Source organism: Balaenoptera borealis, assembly GCF_965194805.1.
Source record: "Balaenoptera borealis genome assembly, chromosome: 5".
Classification (NCBI taxonomy): domain Eukaryota; kingdom Metazoa; phylum Chordata; class Mammalia; order Artiodactyla; family Balaenopteridae; genus Balaenoptera; species Balaenoptera borealis.
In genome coordinates this window covers 11,262,264-11,280,259 of record NC_138862.1, presented here as the reverse complement: position 1 = coordinate 11,280,259, position 17,996 = coordinate 11,262,264, and the positions used below count along the sequence as shown (strand labels likewise).

At 40.9% G+C, this 17,996-nt stretch overlaps 1 long non-coding RNA gene across 1 annotated transcript in view; it reads left to right on the top strand.

Moving 5' to 3' along the window:
* The window catches only part of LOC309630200, a 40,931-nt gene extending 26,429 nt beyond the window's left edge, over positions 1-14,502 (top strand). The window contains exon 2 of the long non-coding RNA XR_014245527.1: positions 13,221-14,502. This is a non-coding gene — a long non-coding RNA (uncharacterized lncRNA). The remainder of the gene's footprint in view (positions 1-13,220) is intronic.
* The last annotated feature ends 3,494 nt before the right edge of the window (positions 14,503-17,996 follow it).

The following is a 17,996-nucleotide window of genomic DNA, read 5'->3' as shown; positions in this document are numbered from 1 at the left end:
CAGCGCATTAAAAGGGTCATACATCATGATCAAGTGGGGTTTATCCCAGGAATGCAAGGATTCTTCAATATATGCAAATCAATCAATGTGATACACCATATTAACAAATTGATGGAGAAAAACCATATGATTATCTCAATAGATGCAGAAAAAGCTTTTGACAAAATTCAACACCCATTTATGATAAAAACTCTCCAGAAAATAGGCATAGAGGGAACTTACCTCAACACAGTAAAGGCCATATATGACAAACCCACAGCCAACATTGTTCTGAATGGTGAAAAACTGAAACCATTTCCACTAAGATCAGGAACAAGACAAGGTTGCCCACTCTAACCACTATTATTCAACATAGTTTTGGAAGTTTTAGCCACAGCAGCCAGAGACAAATAGAAATAAAAGGAATCCAAATCAGAAAAGAAGAAGTAAAACTGTCACTGTTTTCAGATGACATGATACTATACATAGAGGATCCTAAAAATGCTACCAGAAAATGATTAGAGCTAATCAATAAATTTGGTAAAGTAGCAGGATACAAAATTAATGCACAGAAATCTCTTTCATTCCTATATACTAATGATGAAAAATCTGAAAGTGATATTAAGTGAACACTCCCATTTACCACTGCAACAAAAAGAATAAAATACCTAGGAATAAACCTACCTAAGGAGACAAAAGACCTGTATGCAGAAAATTATAAGATACTAATGAAAGAAATTAAAGATGATACAAACAGATGGAGAGATATACCACGTTCTTGTATTGGAAGAATCAACATTTTGAAAATGACTATTCTACCCAAAGCAATCTACAGATTCAATGCAACCCCTATCAAATTACGAATGGCATTTTTCACAGAACTAGAACAAAACATTTCAAAATTTGTATGGAAACACAAAAGATCCCAAATAGCCAAAGCAATCTTGAGAACGAAAAAGGGATTTGGAGGAATCAGGCTCCCTGACTTCAGACTATACTACAAAGCTATAGTAATCAAGACAGTATGGTACTGGCACAAAAACAGAAATATAGATCAATGGAACAGGGTAGAAAGCCAAGAGATAAACCCACGCACATATGGTCACCTTATCTTTGATAAAGGAGACAAAAATATACAATAGAGAAAAGACAGCCTCTTCAATAAGTGGTGCTGGGAAAACTGGACAGCTACATGTAAAAGAATGAAATTAGAACTCCCTAACACCATACACAAAAATAAACTCAAAATGTTTTAAAGACCTAAATGTAAGGCCAGACACTATAAAACTCTTAGAGGAAAACATAGGCAGAACACTCTATGACATAAATCACAGCAAGATCCTTTTTGACCCACCTCCTAGAGAAATGGAAATAAAAACAAATATAAACAAATGGGACCTAATGAAACTTAAAAGATTTTGCACAGCAAAGGAAACCATAAACAAGATGAAAAGACAACCCTCAGAATGGGAGAAAATATTTGCAAGTGAAGCAACTGACAAAAGATTAGTCTCCAAAATATACAAGCAGCTCATGCAGCTCAATATCAAAAAAACAAACAACCCATTCCAAAAATGGGCAGAAGACCTAAATAGACATTTCTCCAAAGAAGATACACAGATTGCCAACAAACACATGAAAGGATGCTCAACATCACTAATCATTAGAGAAATGCAAATCGAAACTACTATGAGGTATCACCTCACACCGGTCAGAATGGCCATCATCAAAAAATCTACAAACAATAAATGCTGAAGAGGGTGTGGAGAAAAGGGTACCCTCTTGAACTCTTGGTGGGAATGTAAATTGATACAGCCACTATGGTGAACAGTTTGGAGGTTCCTTAAAAAACTAAAAATACAACTACCATATGACCCAGCAATCCCACTACTGGGCATATACCCTGAGAAAACCATAATTCAAAAAGAGTCATGTACCACAATGTTCATTGCAGCTCTATTTACAATAGCCAGGACATGGAAGCAACCTAAGTGTCCATCGACAGATGAAAGGATAAAGAAGATGTGGTACATATATACAATGGAATATTACTCAGCCTTCAAAAGAAACAAAATTGAGTTATTTGTAGTGAGATGGATGGAGCTAGATTCTGTCATACAAGTGAAGTAAGTCAGGAAGAGAAAAACAAATACCATATGCTAACACATATGTATGGATTCTAAAAAAAAAAATGGTTCTGAAGAACGTAGGGTCAGGACAGGAATAAAGATGCAGATGTAGAGAATGGACTTGAGGACATGGGGAGGGGGAAGTGTAAGCTGGGACGAGGTGAGAGAGTGGCATTGACATATATACACTACCAAATGTAAAATAGATAGCTAGTGGGAAGCAGCTGCATAGCACAGCGAGATCAGGTCAGTGCTTTGTGATCACCTAGAGGAATGGGATAGGGAGGGTGGGAGGGAGACACAAGAAGGAGGGGATATGGGGATATATGTATACGTATAGCTGATTTACTTTGTTATACAGCAGAAACTAACACAACAGTGTAAAGCAATTATACTCCAATAAAGATGTTTAAAAAAAATTAAAAATATAAAAATTAAAATGAAAGAAAATTACACAAAATAGTAAAAATGCAATAGATAAATTAAAATAGAAAACTAAACAATGTTTAAATATCCTAAAAGAAAGGAAGAAAAAGGGAAATACAGAAACTAAAAATAGACAAAGAGGAAACAAATAATAAAACGGTAGACCTAAATCCTAAATACCAGTAATGACATAAAATGTAAATGAACTGAACACACTAATTAAAAGATGTGTTGTCAGAACAGATTTCAAAAATGACTCAATTATATACTGTTTATTAGAAACTCATTTCAAATATAATGACATAGGTAGGTTACAAGTAAAAGATGGAAATATATATATTTCACTATTCCGAAGAAATCTGGAGTGGCTAGAGTAATATCGGACAAATCAGATTTCAGAACAAAGATAATTACCAGGGATAAAAAGGGACAATAGATAGTGATAAAGGGGTAAATTCACACAAGAAGAAGTCACGCAATCCTAAATGGATATGTACCAAGTAAACAAGCTTGAAAATGTATGAAACAAAAACTAACCGAGCTGAAACAAGAAACAGACAAATCTACAATAATAATTGGAGACTTCAACATTCCTCTCTCAGTAATAAATGGAACTGGCAGACAGAAAACCAGCAAGTGTATAGTATACAAAACTGAGCAATACTATAAACAACTGGTTCTAATTGACATTTATAGAACACTCCAGCCCAAAACAGCAGAACATACATTCTTCTCAAGTGTACATGGAACCTTTACCAATATAAACCATATCCTGTGTCATAAGATAATTTTTTTAAAAATTTAAAGAGTTGGAATCATACAAAATATGTTCTCTGACTATAATGGAATTAGACTAGAAATCAATAACAGAATGACTGGGAAAATTCCAAACCCTTGGAAATTAAACAACACACTTCTAAATAATCCATGAGTCAAAGAGGAAGTCTCAGGGAAATTAGAAAAATATTTTGAACTGAATGAATATCAAAATATAACATATCAAAATTTGTAGGATGCAGGAAAAGCAGTGCTTAGAGGGAAATTTATACAATTAAAATGCTCATATTAGAATAAAGAAAAGTATCAAACCAACAGCCTAAGCTGCTACCTTAAGAAATTAGAAAAAGAAGAGTAAAATAAACCCAAAGCAAGCAAAAGGAAGGGAATAATAGAAGTAAGAGTATAAAGCAATGAAACTGAATAAAATTTAAAACACAATAGAGAAAAATCAGTGAAATTAAAACTTGGTTCTTTGAGAAGTTCAATATTATTGATAAACCTATACAGAAACTGCAGAGAAAGAGAGTGCAAAAATTACCAGTATTACGAATGAAAGAGGAGTTACCACTACAGACCTTGGTCATAAACTTGACAATTTAGATAAAATGGACAAATTCTGCCAAAAACACAAACTACCAAAATCACTCAAGGTAAAATATAGATCAGTTGAATAGCCCTAAAATTATTTTGAAGACTGAATTTGTAGTTTAAAACCTTCTGTAAAAGAAATCTCTGGACCCAGACGATTTCACTAGCAAATTCTATCAAATATTTAAAGAGGAAATACAATGCATTCTATACGGTCTCTTCTAGAAAATAGAATAGGAGGGAACACTCCGCAACTCATTTTATGAGGCCAGCATTACTTTGATGCCAAAACCAGACAAAGATGGTACAATAAAAGAAAGCATATGGAACAATATCTCTCATGAACACAGATGCAAAAATTCTCAACAAAATATTGGCAAATATCCAGCAGTACATAAGCACATGAAGAGATGCTCAGTATCATTGACCATTAGAGAAATGCAAATTAAACCCTGAAGAGATATAACTACATACCTAGAATGGCAAAATAGAATGGTGAAAATTAAAAACTACAGGCAATACCAAGTGCTCAGGACGATGCAAAGCAATTGGGACTCTCATACATCACCAGTTTGGAAGGCCAAATTGCACAACTACTCTGCGAAACCACTTGGCAGTTTCTTATAAAGCTAAACACACACTTAGCTTATGACCCAACAATCATAATTCTAGGGAATTACCCAAGTGAATGGAAAATGTATGTTCACACAAAAACCTGTACATGAATGTTTATAGCAGCTCTACTCATAATCATAAATACCTAGAAACAATCCAAATGTCTTTCAATGGATAAATGGGTAAATAAACTGTGGTACATCCCTATGGAATACTACTCAATTTAGCAATAAAAAAGAATGACCTACTGACACACCCAACAACTTGGACGAATCTTGAAGTTGTTATGACGAGTGAAAGAAGCCAATCTCAAAAGTTCTACATACTGCATGATTCCATTTAAATGAAATTCTATGAAGAATTTTATATGAAAAAATAAAACAATAGTGATGGAGACAAATCAGTGTTTTCCAGCAGTGAGAGGTTAGTGAAGACAATGTTGTAATTTTTTTTCCCATCCAAGTTCATGAACCACTTTGGGAGAGGGTCTGTGGGCTCTAGGTTAAAAACCATTCTGTGCTATATACTGTGTGGAAAAGTGTCTCTTTTTTGTTTATCCTTCTATGCCCTGAGCCTAGTAGAGTGGACTGGCATACAGTAGGCATTCAGTTATTTGGAGAATAAAAGAATAAATGAATGAACAAACTACGAAATGACTTATTAAACATAAAACGATGCATTGAGAGACTCTAAAGACTTTAAGAAAAATGGACACATTTTGTTTAACCCAACATATGCTCACTTTTGATAACTATGCCCTGGACCCTCTCCAATGACTCTCCTGTCTTGTGTTGTGGTACCTGCATTGTTTCTGAGCATCTCCTGCTTCCATCCTGTAGAGGGACCACAGTTAAATACACAAATCCTTTCTCCAGAATTATGCAGCTGTTGTCATCAAAATGGTAAATAACTGTCCAAAAAAGGTACACATGGGAACTTCCCTGGTGGCGCAGTGGTTAAGAATCCGCCTGCCAATGCAGGGGACATGGGTTCGAGCCCTGGTCCAGGAAGATCCCACATGCCACGGAGCAACTAAACCCATGCGCCACAACTACTGAGCCTGCGCTCTAGAGCCCACGAGCCACAACTACTGAAGCCCGTGTGCCTAGAGCCCGTGCTCTGCAACAAGAGAAGCCACTGCAATGAGAAGCTCATGCACCGCAATGGAGAGTAGCCCCCGCTCGCTGCAACTAGAGAAAGTCCACGTGCAGCAACGAAGACCAAACACCACCAAAAATAAATAAGTAAATAAATTAGTTAATTTTTTAAAAAGTACACATGGGAATTGGTGTTTGAGATTTCTCGTGCCCTGTAGGGCAAGACTTGGTAGGTGCAGTGTTGAGACAATAATGCAAATGGGAATCATTCAGGCTTAACAGGGAGTCTCAGGTGAGGGGCAGAACTGAGCAAGCACACATGGTACTTTGCATGAGGGGTTCCAATGGGAAACTTATGGAGACCTGAAAGCTAAAGTTGGAATTGGAACTGGACAGCCCTTCTGCTCAGCCAGTAGCAGGGGCTGGTAGAGAACTCAATCACCAGAAGGTTCTGGAAAAGTTGCACAGACTGGATGAGTTGCTACACTTCATTGACCCTATCATGTACCAACACTCTCCTTGGTGATCCATAGACCTGAATAAAAGATTGGGAGAGTCTAATACCTTATTTCATTAAGTCAAGTCTAAGATGCCCTTGATTGTAAGCTCTACCATCATTTTATGCACCAATAAGAGAGGAAAAACACTTCCAATAGACTATGACAGGTGCCTTTAACAACAGTCCTGAGAGACATATGAATCAATCACATCGGATTCCTTTGAAATTAATCTTCATCTCTTCTGAAGGATTTGGCAATGAAGCAAATATTTTGATAATAGAAAGTAACACAGCTTCCCTGACTTTGTGGGTATCTTCCTTCCTGTGGTTTCTAAGGCACTTGGTTGTTCCTTTACAAGAAAATGTGGACTTGTGATCATTCCTCTATGACAAATACTCACTAATATCACATTGACATCCTACTGCTTGGCTTCTGTGCCTTTCTGAGTACAAAATAGCTTGTCATTTCAATGCTGAATCAGTGAAAATTTTTTTGAGGACATTCTGAATGACAGTTAAGTGCACAAGTTAACAGATGCACATACCTCAGCTGAAGTGAGGACAGTGTAAACGGCTATGACCAAGTGGATGCATACACAAAGGCCACGGCCTCCATGTCATGACCGCCAGGTGGCTGATGGCTTTTGAAAGGCACCATTGACTCAGATGCACCGGATTCCAGAGATGTTAAATTTTGCAAAACTGTATATCTTAGAATCAGTAGAATACAGCAATTCTGTTAGATTCCATGATTTGGGAGAGTTCTGCCCCTAAGACATGATTCTTTTTTTTAAATTTATTTTATTGAAGTACAGTTGATTTACAATGCTATGTTAATTTCTACTGTACAGCAAAGTGATTCAGTTATATATATATATATATATATACATTCTTTTTCATATTCTTTTCCATTATGGTTTATCACAGGATATTGAACATAGTTCCCTGTGCTATACAGTAGGACCTTGTTGTTTATCCATTCTGTATATAATAGTTTGCATCTGCTAATCCCAAACTCCCAATCCATCCCTCCCCCACCCTCCCTCCCCCTTGGCAACCACAAGTTTATTCTCCATGTCTGTGAGATTGTTTCTGTTTTGTAGATAAGTTCATTTGTGTCATATTTTAGATTCCACATATAAGTGAGATCATATGATATTTATCTTTCTCTTTCTGACTGATTTAGTAAGATAATGTCTAGGTCCATTCATATTGCTGCAAATGACATTATTTCATTCTTTTTATGGCTGAGTAATATTCCACTGTATATATATATATATATATATATATATATATATATATATATATATATATATATATATATATATATATATATATATACCACATCTTCTTTATCCATTCATCTGTTGATGGACATTTAGGTTGTTTCCATGTAAGACACATTTCTTGAATGTCCTCTGCCAGGAAATGTTCTAGGGCTACAGTGGAAGACAGGCTAGATGACTCCCTTGACCACATGGAGCTCACATTAAGTAGGGAGAGCAGACAATAAATGAATAAGCAGAAAAGTAATCACATTTAAAAAGTGCAACGAAGGAAATAAACGGGGGGGGGGGGTGTTGAGATGGAGACTCACGGTGGGGTGTGGGTAGGGTGTATCGTGCATTTGTGATGAGCTCTCTGAGATCTTGCTGAGTTCCAACTAAGTCAACATTTGAATTTTGGTCTCTGAGAGTCATTGATAGCCTGCAGGGTGATCAGCTGTTTCGAGGTTTGCCTGGGACTGACTGGTCTCCTGGGATATGGGAATTTCAGTCCTAGAGCGGGCATTCCCAGGCACACTGGCAAGGCTGCTCGCCCGATAGAACCCAATAGGGGTTCTAACTCTGTTTCCTTTTAGTTTAATATTTGCATTACTATTTCCATGTCTAAGTGTGATACTAAACCTACAACTGTGGCTTTTATTTTCTTTCACTTCCATCTCTCCTATTTTCATAGAAAGAGGCTAATTTGACAAACATGACTTAAATCTTATAGTTACTAAATCCATTCCATTCAGTCACTCAACAACACTGATTAAGTTCCTACTTAAAGCCCTGTAGGGGGCTACAATGATAGGTCAAGGTGGCTGCCAGGGGTGAGAAGACCTGTCCACAAATGGCTAGAGGAAGATAAGGTGGTAGCCTAAGAGAGCATCCACCACAGTCTCCAGAGGTTAAGAGAAGGTGGGTGGCTGGTAAAGCAGAGATGAGGAGGGCAGGGAAAGCTGCTTTCATTTTGTAATTCTATTTTACTTTGGATAAACAATACAAACCAACATCTCTGAAGAAAAGTAATTTTCTTTGCCTTTGAAATGAGTTAATGGCAAAAACAACTCCATTCTTTCATGTTAGGAATCATTTTGGTGTAGCTTTCTGTTTCTCAATTAAAAGGCTAGCTGAACTCTGGATTGCAAATGCTTTCATGATTATTGGAAATATATATACATATATATTTTTTTTCTTTATAAAACAATGAAACATATATTCTTGGCTTTCCCTTCCAGCAAGGTGCCCTCACATGGAGAAGTCATTTTCATGTCTGTATACAAATGGGGTGATTAGGTTGTCAGAGATATTACAATCCTTACTAGTTTTCACAAACCCTCAGTGAACTTCATGTTTGATCTCTGCCTTCAGTTCAGGGTTGACATGTAATGACTCACACACCTGCTGGAATATTCCAAAACTACTGTATGAGTCCTTTGCTTCCCTCTTAGCCCTCTGCATCTCGTTTTCCCATCATAGCTCATAAACGTAGTCTTTAACGACTCATTGCATCAAATGCCATGACCAGACTTGGAAGCGTTGTAGTCTGAATGAAGCAATCAAACTCTCCACTTGATCACTCCTGTTTATTGTTATTTTTTTAAAGATGAAAGTTGTCAGATGGAAATGGGGGTGTTAATTCCTTATCCTATTCTAAAACTTTTGCTCAGATATGCCAAGAAAAGAGAATGTAAGTGTGAGAGTGTGTGTGTGTGCTTGAAGCAATAGCTTAGAGGAGACCAAAAAACCTTAAAGTAAAATTTGGAATCAACATTTAAATTAGGTATGCTTTACAGGCTGATGTTATTTGAAATCTGAAAGCTGATGTCAAAAATAGATTTCCCTTTCTTTCCAGAGTGTGGCAAAAAATAACCACATGCCTTCTTGGACTCCTGACTCTCACCCCAAAGGGTTTTCTTGTATAGGAACCAACAATTCCTTGGATGGAAACACTGGATAGGCTAGTCATTATTTTGAGATTCAGAAGATTGCAGATTCTTGGCAGACCTCGGTTGTTTTTCTAGTAGTAGGCAAGTGGTTGGACAAAAAGCAAGAAACGGATCCATGCTGCTGGCTTTGGGTTCTTTGAACAAATGAGACAGGTAAGTAGCTGCCTTGCTCATCCCCCCTCTTTGTTTGGAGAGGAAAGGTCGTGGTGGCTCTGATCCTGCCGTGGGATTTTGGTTTCCTGGAAACAATGGGTCCCTTCCCCTTTGCCTTTGGGGTTACCGGCCACTTGAGGAAGACCTAAGCGATGTCTGCCTTTGCCAGCACAGCTCATGGAGGGGTTAGAAATAGTAGGATTGCTTGTGGAGGGAGAACAATCACTCCATTGTCAGATTTTTTTTTTTTTTTTTCTCACTCTTCATCCAAAAGCTGGGTTGCTTGTAGCGCAGTTGGAGATACTGTGTTGAGAAGCCTTTGCTCATGGCAACGTTTCCTCTCTTCGTTTTCTGCTGCTTCTTGCATTGGAAAATTCCATGCTTTAACACTGGGATTATATGTCACCATTGCTGAAATCATAGAGTCCACTTAATTGGCTGCAAGCACGAGAGATAGCCAGAGAGAATGGGAGACGCAGAGCGTTCCCTTGTATAAAGAGAGGATTGAACGAGGTCAGTGAACCAAAGAACCAGCAGGTCACAAACCCTCAGGGGGTCATGAAAATCTTCCCGGGTTTCCTGTCTTTAGAGGCAAAAATGATGCCTGTTAAAATTTTTAAAAAAAGAAAACGTATTTAAGGTTGCCCATAATCGAGGTGGGTGAGGTATTTGAGGGCCCATTATTCTAATACTTTGTATATTTTTGAAAATTTCAGTGAGAGGAAGTTTTTAGAAAGTATGTAAATACTTCTATTTTTCATCTCAGAACGATCTCAGAGCCCGCGGGTGGGTATCATGTACACATGCGCGGCAGGGAGGGGGCTCGACTGAGCATGCTCCGGAGTGGCCTCGGCCGATTCCACGGGGGGCTGAATCCCCCGCTCCCACCCCAAGGCTTCTAACGGAGGTATTGTTACGGTTTCCAATGGCCTTTATTCTTCGCCATATGTTCTTTGGTCCATATCCTGAATGGATGCTTTGTTAAAGACTAGAAGCATTAGCAACACAGATGCTGAGATTCATGTTAATAATTCAGTAAATTGCCTGACGATAATGTTCACTTTATCTAAAGATGGTCTCTTTTTGCGTCAAAATCTGTCCCTCTGAAGAGGCCCCTGGACCTCAGCAACAGTGTTACAGAAAGAAAAGACAGTGACAATTATGTCTAAATTTGGTTTTCACTTAATCAAGAACAAACTATCATACAGAAGTGATTATAAATAGCAACTAGTTGATTTTTTAAGCACAAAATATAAGAATTTCAGACATGAGGTCATGAAAGCAAGTTTTGATGCTCCAAACCTATATTTTAATGTGAGTGCCAAACAGCTAACACAAAGTAACTCTTTTATTGACTTCCTCCTTGTATCTGATGGCCTTGATGGTGGAGATCATAAAACGTACTGTTTAGTCAGTGTTTCCTAGTGACACTGGGTGCAGAAATGGTACAAGTTTCTAGAAATAGGGCATGTAGGCACGCTGGAAGGTTTCTGGGTTTTAGACACACTCCTGAAATCCAGTGTTAATCCTCACATTTAATTAAATGTTTAAATATGCTGAATATTAAAGATTATACTACTATGAGATTTATAATGTATGTGGATAAAATATAAACATTTTTTTTTACTCCTAGTTTCTTCTTTTCGATAGTACACCATCTTGGACATCTTCTGTGCGTGTCTCTCACCTTCTGGGCCACCTTTGATGCCAGCTGTTGCTGGGGAACCAGCTTTGTGCAGGTGTAACCAGACGGTGCCTTGTTTCAGCTGCACCCTGTGTTTCCCTTTCAGCCCTGGCCTTCTCTGGGACGGTATCCTGATACACATGTGTGTGCAACCTGGAAGTTGTGAGGGTGTCAGCACTTCATGTGACAATGCTCCGAAAGGGAATAGGAGTCTATGGGTTAATGCTTCTCTTTTTCTTCCATCAGGCTGAAAATTCTGATGTGCATTCTACACAGCTTCTTAGAGGGTCCTCGCCAGAGATGTGATAGATCACATGACCACCTTATCTCCCCCCTTCCCCCCTTCACTCCCTCCTGCCCTTGACTCCTGTCTGCTGGGATCACTCTCCAAAATAACCTTCCTTTACAAAAGCTCTGCTTTCTGTAGGGAACCCAGGGTACAGTAAGATGCTAGGATACACTAGAATGAAGACAGAAGACGAATTGCTAAGGGATTGGTTGGGTTCTCTATGTCTGTGAATGGGGTTCAAAGAGAAATCTGGGAAACCCTGGACCAGATGGCCATTGGAATCATGGCATGTAAAATAAGAATTGTCAGGTCCCCATCCAGCTCTAACAGGTTCATGAGTGCCTGAGTCTTCCACGAAGAACAGTAGGAGAAGATCCCCAAGCCTTGTCAAGCCTGTTGAACAGCTGTGAGTATGTGTGACATCGAGGAGAGGCAGAGAACAAAACCAAACAGAGCAGAAACATTCAGAAATCCCACTACCCTGGGAGACTTCTGCACTATTACTAGATCTAATTATACAACTACAAGTGATGCTGGCCTATTAGAAGGAAATTGTTGATCTCACTCTAGGCATGGTCTCTGTCTACAAGTAAAAGTGGAGGAGACCCAGTCAGGGAGGGCTTCTTTGCTTCTGTCGTGATCCATTCCAGGGAAGCGTGGCCTTTGCATCAGCCAGGTTGTTGGCTGGACACTCGGAATTCTGAAAATCTAGTTACCTCCCTGTACCTGTATGATCTAATACAGTACTTCTGACCCCTGGATGAGACGGTCTTTTTCTGAAGGCACATTTCCACATGAGGGAGGTTAAAAATTCCAGTCCTTGGATCCCACCCCAGATCTTCAGCAATCTGTTCTGATAAGCCTTCCAAGTGATTCTGATGCCGGCTCAAGTTTGAAAACCACGGCCCCGGGTCTTTCCCTTCACACCCTGGCTTTCGAGCTTTGGTGGTCTTCAATATTGATTTCACACTCCTTCCCAGAGAATGGGCTTAGGGAACAAAAGATTACTTGATTAGCCAAGAGATCAGAAAGGGGCTAGGACTGTGTAGGCAGCTACCCAACTTGCAGATTATGTTCTGGACTTTGGAAGTCAGCTGCTTGGAATATGAGCTGTCTTCCTGGGAGTGATAGATATGTTCCCATGCCAACGTATTTAATCCTGAATCCAGCTGAAATATTGCTGCATCACAATGAAATAGGGCAGATCGCGATGTACCTGTAGAATTAGAAACCAATCAAAACAGAATAAGGCAATAAATGAAACAGGGATAGTATTTTCTTTATGCTAATATTGGTGGTGGAAGGAAAGGTTGATTTGGAGGCGGATGAAGAGATAAATGGGGATTTGTCAAGATTATGACGGAGTGGCTGGCCTTTCTCTGTAGAATGTCATGAGACTAATTCCTTTCGTTAGATTTGCCTTAAACGTGGTTCTGGACTGTTAATTTATCTTTTTCTGAAGTCAAATTTCTCACTAGGAGGGAGATAAAGAATGCCGAGACAAGTTGGCAAGAGTTGAAAAGGAGAGGGGAAAGAGAAGGGAATCAAAGAGAATGTGGGCTTGTTTTTTATTAACACGAGCGTCAACGGAGACAAAATTAACTTGTGAGCAGTGAGAGATGGATGGGCAGAGAGAAGACAGAAAGCAGACAAACTGACCACACAGTTTGGGAGCTCCTGTTCTGGAAGTGTTCCCTCCCATCATATTGTCCTTAGAATTGGCCCTTAATGGTTACATTTCATGTCATCTTGTTCCCTCTCTAGCCACAGATGGGCGGCTGACCAGAGGCCTTGACAATGACTACTGATATGGTGCAAGAAGATGAGCTGGACCAATCCGATGTCCCCCTTTTTCCTTCTGGGCATTCGAACTCAGAAATAGCCAGAATGTTTGTCCAATCCTTGATGGAAAGAAGTACATGGCTGGCTGTGAGCACTTTACATGTTCTCAAATCAAATGCTTCTAGCTAGGTTTCCTGTGGTGGCTAAAATACTTTCTTTGGGGGTTCACTGTGCATTTATTAACCATTCTATTTTTGTACCATACAAATTATCCTTGCTGATGGTTGAATGGCTGGATTTGGGGAAGGGTGGTAGCCCTAATAGAATTAATTAATTGAATAATATTGCCTGACAAATGGCTCTGTATACCAAAGAGGGATTGAGACTTAATTACTGATGTCATTTATCTCTCTATTTGCACCCCAACAATAAGTGACTCGTTTCTCATTAACGTTGGGTCATCTTCCAAAAGGAAGAAAAGAGGCCAAAATATCAGGGAGGGAAAAAAAAATTCGATGTCTTTGTTCCCCACCTCATTATCCTGATAACTCATAACAGACTCTGTTAATTAAATGGGCAGCTTTAACTGGCTGACTCCTGTCCAGCAATTACCTCAGAGAGAAGCACCACTGGGGGCATTTCCTTCCCTTGGGAGGATATGAAAGGAAGTCTGTATCAGAGGAAGGGATCGTTTCCCTGGCCATGCTGGGGGGATCACAGTTGTCAAGGCGAATTTCTGGACTGAAGGGCTGGAGCTGTTTCAGGGGTGTCCCATTATGGTGACGGCGGGGTGTCTGACGCTGCCCTCCTAATCTAAGGCTTAGGTCATTGTCCCCGGTGCCTCCAATCCCCCCGGGAAGATTAGAGCCTAATTAAACAGGGGAACAGGTGTAAGAGGGCCTGATTTAATCTGGCCAAATTAATTGCTGAGATTGGGCTTGCATTTGGTAACTGGAAACAGTGAATTAACTACAGCTGGAATACAGCTAATCCCTCAGTATTGCTGTGTCTGTGTGTAAAACAGACTGGACTTGCTGGGAACACAAACAAAGAGGGATTTGAAGGAAAGGTACAATGCATCCTTGCCTGGGAAAGGCTGGATAATGAGCCTCGCCACAGACGGTGGCCGTAAGTCTCAGACTGCGTGCCTAGGACAGTCCTGGTTTATGCCTGTTGTCCCTGCAAAATTATTAATGGTGCCCCCCTTTCATTCTTATAAAACAATCCCAGTTTGGACTATAAATAAATAGTTACCGTACTTCAATGTCAGTTTTAAGCTGCCTTTTATTTCTCTACCCAAAGAGTTATGTTATAAGTTGAATTGTGTTCCCCCAAAAGATGTTGAAGTCCTAACCCTTGTACCTGTGAAAGTGACCTTACTGGGAAATTAGGGTCTTCGTAGATGACCAGCTTAAGATGAGGTCATCTGGGTGGACCCACATCCAATATGACTGGTGTCCTTATAAAAAGGGGAAATTGGGACAGAGACGGATGTGCACACTGGGAGAATGCCTTGTGATGATAGAGGCAGAGATTGGGGTGATCTTCTACAAGCAAGGGGTGCCAAAGATGGCCGGCAAACCACCAGAAGCTAAGGGAGAGGCCTGGGGCAGCACCTTCCTGTGGTCCTCAGAAGGAACCAACCCTGGGGACACCTTGATCTTGGACTTCCGGCCTCCAGAACTGTGAGCCAATCCATTTCTGCTGTTCTAAGCCATCCATCTGTGGTATGTTGTTATGGCAGCTCTTGCAAATGAATTCAAGTGGGTACTGGTTTCAAAGCATCTGAAAACCCTCTCATTGTTCTTAGTGTTTACAGTTCATAGACATGAGCTGTCTTGGTGGCAAAGACTGGATGCAGCTATAGGCTGAGAAGTTGGTCAGTGAACAAGCACCGATGTCTCAGGGCAAGGTGCTGGGGAGACGGTGAGGGAGACAGACCTGGTTCCTGGCCTCTGGGAGCCAGCAGTCTGGTGGGAAGGGAGGCAGCGCGATGACCTTGTACTTGATTAGTTAACTATGAATATCTATCGAGTGTGCAGAGGTGGGGAGGAGGCACAACCCTGGGGGAGGCACCCCAACCTGGGCTGGAAAGAAAAAGGGTCCCTGAGAAAGGGACATCTGATCTGACCTGCGAAGCAAGGTTACTTGGATAAAAAAATGGGGGGAGGGGAGCACACGTGAAGGCTCTTGGGCAAGAGGGAGCAAGAAGCGTACCCCGCATGTCCAGAGAAATCCAACAGCAGGAGCAGAGAGAGGACCCGGGGGAGGGCTAAGCTGTTCTTCATCTCAGCGTTCACCACCTCATCCATCACAGATTTAAGGCACACTTACCTGTACCAGACCCCGAGCTAGGGGCTGGGGGGTTCCAATGGCAGAGCCCAACATGTGAACGGCCAACCAAGCAGTGGACGGCCCATGGCTGGGGAAAGAGGTGGGAACAGCCGGAGAGAACAAAGCCATGACTTCTGTCAGGAGAGCTCAGAGCAGTGGAGGAGGCTGACTCTGAGATGAATCTTCAGGAAAAGCCTCATGCAGTGGCTAGAAGCAGAGATGGGAGAAACCGAAAATGTTAATCCTGGGTTCAGAAGAGGAGGACCCTTTGGTCCTGGATCTCTCTGGCCAGTAGTTTTCAGGTGACTGAACTTGGAGAGGTCACATGTCATGTCCAGAAACACTAATTCTTTCTAAGTGTAGAATTTGGGTCGCTGCTTGTCTAGGTTACATTCAGGGACATGGCAGGACATTTCAGAACATTCCACAGAACACCTTTGCGATGGTTCCTTGTCCCTGAGGCCTCATGCCCCACATCCTTGGACCCGGATTCCCAGGACGTATGATGGACGCCATCTTGAATTTATGTTTTCGTCCCCTTGGCCAGAGTCTGAGGAAATAATTGAATCTATAGACTCAACCCACACTGTGCCTGTATGTTTGAACTCTTAGCTTTGGCAGTTCTAGTGCAGCCCAATCAAAAGGGGTCATTGAGAGTGCCGTTTTCCAGGTGGATTTCTAGATTGGATATTAAAGGCACTGTTTGTCTTCTCTAGTTGACTCCAATTATCTGTTTCTGGTGGGCCCAGGACAAAAAGTTTTGGTAAGGCAGAACTGGGCTCCAATTTTGTAGGCATGGCATTTATTATGTAAGCATACAGGTCTGCATTTCAAAATGAAAAAAACAATAATAATTAAACTTTCTCTAGGCTTCTCGTGTCCAAACCACTCTTGCAAAACCACCTTTGGATGAGCTTTAAGTGTCAAAAATCAGAAACATGTGGATTTCATTTCCTTTGAAATACACCAGGGGGACAAGGGGTGGTGGAGCTTGGCAGCCAGCTTCTTAGGGTTTGCCAAACCCCAAACATCTCACACTCTTTGAGAGCCGTCCTGCTGGCCCCCAACAGTCTCATCTGGCCAGTCCAGCCACTGCATTTCTTGCTGTACCATCTAGGTTTTCTCTAACCATTAGGCCGTTCTCTTGGTCCATTTTAGCTGCCAGAAGGATGCTGTTAACACCACCCACATGCTTAACAGGACTTTGGAAGAGGGACCAATCCTGCAATGAGGTGTCAGGTTGGCTCCGGTCTTATCTGGACCAACAGGCCATCTTTGCAGCCATTACTGTGATTTTAAACTCCAGACCAACTGTGAGAGAGGTTTTCCAGCTTGGTTTCTGGATGGGAAAATATTTTGCTTTTATGGAGGATGATGGTTTCAGGTCCCAAATGTATTAGGTTGCCCTGTCATCCAACACTTACATATATCATGTAAAACATGTACATACTCTGCAAAGACCACAGCCATCCTAACATTAGGCTCCATGGTAAATATGAGCCCACAAGCCTCCTGGGGGAATAAAGAATTTTCCCTTCAGGGAGAGGAGCCCCACAGTCCAGTAGGTCTGATGTCTCCCTGAAACCCCCAGATCCTGGCCTACTAATTTAACAGTGAAGATATGCTGACAAGGCCTGTGTTATTTTTCTTTCTTGATATTAATGCGTCTCTTTTTCCTCCTATATGTTCTATGTCCAACAGTCTCTTTTGCCTAAAATAATAATAAACATTAAATGTAAAAGACAAATCGAACCTTTAAAAAGTAACTTTTTGCATCCAAAACAACTAATGCGTTGGTGCCTGCTATGTGTCATGTACGTACATATGCTGACTCTTTCGTTACCCCCACCTTCCCAGAGAGGCATTGGAGGCAACCCGGGAGAGACTCGAGTAACCTACAAATCACACAGCCAGCAAGTAACAAAGCTAGAGCTTGGCCTTGGGCTGTTGGGCTCCAGAAACGGGCATTCTTTCAGTACTCATGCTGCCTTTTACTCCATTGTGATGGTTCATTTTATGCGTCAACCTGACTGGCCCACAGGGTACCCAGACATTTGGTCAAACACTATTCTGAGTGTTTCTGAGAGGGAGTTTTTGCATGAAATCAACATTTAAATCGGTAGATTGAGCAAGAAGATTGCCCTCGCTGGTAGGAATGGGCCTCATCCGATCAGTTGAAGGCCTGAATAGAGCAAAGAAGCTGATCCTGCTCTGAGTAAGAGAGAACTCCTCCTGCCCGACTGCTTGAGCTGGAACATCAGCTCTGTCCTGCCTTTGGACTTGAACTGAAACATCAACCCTTCCTGGGTATTGACCCTACCGGCCTTTAGGCTGGAACTTCACCACTGGCTCTCCTGGTTCTCAGGCCTTTGGACTTACACTAGAGCTACACCATGGGTATTCTTGGGTCTCCAGCTTGCCAAC